This window comes from Sus scrofa, chromosome 5 (assembly GCF_054392235.1).
Source record: "Sus scrofa isolate SSC_HxYL_T2T_F1_AM1 chromosome 5, Sscrofa_HxYL_maternal_Yorkshire_Landrace_v2.0, whole genome shotgun sequence".
In the NCBI taxonomy this organism is placed as follows: Eukaryota; Metazoa; Chordata; class Mammalia; order Artiodactyla; family Suidae; genus Sus; species Sus scrofa.
The window spans coordinates 57,694,680-57,699,209 of NC_139387.1; the positions used below are offsets into that span (position 1 = coordinate 57,694,680).

Sequence of the window (4,530 nt, forward strand, 5' to 3'; positions counted from 1 at the left end):
CTTATTAATGATGGCCATTCTGACTGGTGTGAGGTGGTATCTCATGGTAGTTTTGATTTGCATTTCTCTTATAATCAGCGATGTTGAGCATTTTTTCATGTGTTTGTTGGCCATCTGGAAAAGAGTTCTATAAGAAACTGGCAAAATTTATGAATTATTAAATGAACTAAAAATTTCACCCCCTCGATTTTTGTTTTTGCTCTATGTGAGATATAAAGGTACACAAACGGACAGCAACATTTTGACTCAGGCAACATATCAGCTTTAGAATGAACAAGAATGTAGCAGATTGGCAAAAGTTTTTCATGAAAAACGAACCATCAGATCTCAGGACTAGAAGCATATAAATTCTTGGCATTAATCAATGAATGTTTATTGAGTGCTTATGCAATATTAAGCTGAAGGTAAAGACAGCAGTGGGGATTGCAGGGTGGTTAAAAATAGAAATATGGGGGGAGTTCCCACCGTGGCACAGTGGTTAACAAATCCAACTAGTAACCATGAGGTTGTGGGTTCCATCCCTGGCCTTGCTCAGTGGGTTAACGATCCGGCGTTGCCGTGAGCTGTGGTGTAGGTCACAGATGCAGCTCGTGGCCCTGGTATAGGCTGGTAGTTACAGCTCCGATTCGACTCCTGGCCTGAGAACCTCCCAAATGCCGCGGGAGCGGCCCAAGAAATGGCAAAAAGACAAAAAAAAAAAAAAAAATAGAAGTAGGGGAGTTCCCATTGTGGCTCAGCTGGTTAAGAAGCCAACATAATATCTGTGAAGATGCAGGTTCGATCCCTGGCCTCACTTAGTGGGTTAAGGATCTGGTGCCACAAGCTGCAGTGTAGGTCACAGGTGCAACTCGGATTTGGTGTTGCTGTGACTGTGGTGTAGGCTGACAGCTGCAGCTCCAATTTGACTTCTAGCCCAGGAAACCTCCATATGCTGCAGGTGTGACCTTAAGTAGAAAGAAAAAAGTAAATAAAAGTATGAAAAGAGCTCTTCCATTGAGAAATTTTATCCTCCTTAAAAAGTAACTTTCATAGGCTCGAATCCTTGCTTCAAAGCCCAAAACGTTCAGAACTGCATGGAAAGTAATGATTTGCTTCAAAAATAAATTTCGAATTTGCTAACAAACAAAAAATGCACCACATCCACAAATAAAACCTCCAGCAAACATCAACACATAATGAAAATTTTAAAGGATTAACTTTAAAATTAAAAGCAAGACAAAAATCCCGATATCATCATTTCTCTTCACAGTATGTAGGATGTCAGAACCAGTAAAATAAGAAAGAAAAAAGAAGTCAAAAGCATGCAAAATAAACAGGAAAAATCAACAGCCATCATTGGATAATAGGAGACATAGGAAACTCAAAAAATTATATAGATAAAATAATAGAACTATTAAAATATTCTAACAACGGAGGTGTAGATAAGACTATTAATTTTTTTTTTTTTTGGTCTTTTTGCCATTTCTTGGGCCGCTCCCATGGCATATGGAGGTTCCCAGGCTAGGGGTCGAATTGGAGCTGTAGCTGCCGGTCTACACCACAGCCACAGCAACTCAGGATCTGAGCTTCGTCTGCAACCTACACCACAGCTCACGGCAACACCAGATCCTTAACCCACTGAGCAAGGTCAGGGATCAAACCCGCAACCTCATGGTTCCTAGTCAGATTTGTTAACCACTGAGCCACCATGGGAACTCCAAGATTATTAATTTTTAAATCCATATTGAAAAGTTAATTTTATCTTACACACTGGGAACTGACATTTAGAGTATATAACTTTTTAAATTACCACTTAAAAATCAAGGAGTTCCCATTAAGGCTCAGTGGAAATGAACCCAACTAGTAGCCACGAAGATGCAGGTTTGATCCCTGGCCTTGCTTGGTGGGTTAAGTATTCAGCATTGCCGTGAGCTGTGGTGTAGGTCACAGACATGGCTCAGATCCTTCATTGCTGTGGCTGTGGCGTAGGCCAGTGGTTCCAGCTCCTCAACCCCTAGCCTGGGAACTTCCATATGCTGCAGGTGTGGCCCTAAAAAGCAAAAAAAAGAAAAAACAAAAAGAAAAGGAAAAATCAACAATAAAAAATTTGGGGGTGAATAAAAAAATCTTTGCAAGATCTCTAAGAACAAAATTATAATACTTTACTGGAAGGTATGTAAGGTGACTTAAATGAGAGCTATACCATGTTCATGACTTACACGAACATATATTTATTTAATTCTATTCACAGTTCAATAAGGTTTTATGGAACATTAAAAGCTCATTTTAAAAAAATTATGGCTGCAACCTCAGCATAGGGAAGTTCTTGGGCTAGGGATTGAATCTGAGCCATAGCTGCGGCAATGTTGGATCTTGTAACCAACCCACTGCACCAGGGATTGAACCTGCAGCTCTGCAGCAACCCAAGCTGCTGCAGTTGGACTCTTCAACCCACTGTGCCAGAGCTGGAACTCCTAAAAGCTCATTTCATTTATGCATATTTATTTATTAATGTAGATTAATGAATAGGGAGATGGACAAATATGTGATAAGGCAACATAGCAAACATTAATTATAGACGCTAAGTAGTGGGTTCATGAGTACTTGCTATAAAATTCTCTCAACTTCTTTTCATTTTTGGAACTTTTCATAATAAACCGTTGGGGGAAGATCATTTGGAGAACAGCTACATATAGCCCAGACATGCCTGAAAAGGAAGAACTAGGTGCCTTACTACATAGGAAAATTTTGAATAAAAGTTATAATAATTAAGAGAGTGTAATATTGGTGTGGGAACAAGAAAATGAATCAACAGAATATAATAGAAATCAAGCATTTATGGGAACCTGATTTATTTCAGAACTGACATGACCGACCACTGGAGAAAGGATAAATCATTCAATAAATGGTACCAGGAAAATTGGTATGCATATAGTAACTAATTAAAATGTTAACAACAAAATTTTAAAACTTTTAGGAAAAAAATCAAGAGAATATCTTTTAAATATCTTTAAGTAATCAAGGCTCAAAAAGATATGTAATAAAACTATTTGCAAAAAGAATTTAAAACAAACAAGATAGGGGAGTTCCCATCGTGGCTCAGTGGTTGGCGAATCTGACGAGGAACCATGGGGATGAGGGTTCAATCCCTGGCCTCGCTCAGTGAGTTAAGGATCTGGCGTTGCTGTGAGGTGCGGTGTAGGTCGCAGACGCGGCTCGGATCCCGTGTTGCTGTGGCTCTGGCGTAGGCCAAAATAAGATAAAACTATATTTTTAGGGATACTAAAAAGATAAGCAAAACATTATTAAGATTTACAAAATTGATGGAGTATTTTTCTTTGCATGCCAATAGCACTCTTGCGAACATGGTGAGTATTCTTAAAATACACTGGACTTTCTGGAAGAAATGTGGCAGCACCAACACCACAGAACGACACAGTACAAGAAGGGCAAGGATCCTCTGTATGCCCAGGGAAAGCAGCCCTGCAACAGGACTCAGAGTGGCTATGGAAATGAGGTTAAGCTGATTTTCTGGGAAAAGGCTAAAACTACAAAGAAGATTGTGCCAAGGTTTGAATGTGTTGAGCCCAATTGCAGATCTAAGAGAATGCTGGATTTTCAGAAATGTAAGCCTTTTGAACTGGGAAGAGATAAAAGATGTAAGAGAGAGGTCCAGATCTAAGCTTTATCCGTTATTATGAAGGCAATAAAAATTTGAGATTATGTTCACTTCATTTGGTTGCTTTGGTCTTCAGGGAGGGAAATAAACTAATATCATCAATAAAAATCCCCCTGTGGGAAAATTTACGCTTTAAAAAAAATGTATGGAGAGGAGGGGTGAACATACATTTTGAAAGCAGCCCATCAGAAGAAGCTACAGGTGTAGCAGCTGTGATATATATACACTGGGTGATATATGTGAATGTTTATTTTTATTAATATTTATAGAATTGGATACACACTGTCTTATATTTGATATAATATACGAGTTAAAAATTTTAAGTCAGATGCAGTTTGCTAAAAAGTGAATCAAGATAAGATAAGCAAACTGCCTTAGAAATCTTAACATTTCTGTATCCCTCAACCTTATAGGGAAAAAGCTGCAACAAAGGTGACATTGCCTTGTACTGTGCTTTAGTAAATGTCCTAAAGCTTTTATGAAGCATAATCTTGAAGCTTAAAAAGCACACAGGACTTCATGAAGTTCCTTATTATTACCCTTCTCAAAATCTATGAATGGCAGCTAAGTATGTCTTTCTGTCTCAGGAAAAAGAGCAAGGTGAAATTGTGACAAAATATATTTCCCTCCCTCCTTCCTTCTATCCTTTCTCTTTCCTTCTGTAATAGTTTTAGTTTTCTAATACTGCATAAAAAATTATCAACACACACACACAAGCTTTAAGCAAAACAATTTTTTTTTGACAGCCATACCTGCAGCATATGGAAGTTCCCAGGCCAGAGGTCAAATCGGAGCTGTAGCTGAGGCCTACAACACAGCCACAGCAATACTAGATCCAAGCCACATCTAATACCCACACTGCAGCTTGCAGC

At 38.7% G+C, this 4,530-nt stretch overlaps 1 pseudogene; it reads left to right on the forward strand.

The window, feature by feature from the left end:
- The first annotated feature begins 3,344 nt into the window (after positions 1-3,344).
- On the forward strand, positions 3,345-3,661 carry LOC110260585 (large ribosomal subunit protein eL42-like; annotated as a pseudogene).
- Positions 3,662-4,530: the final 869 nt, after the last annotated feature.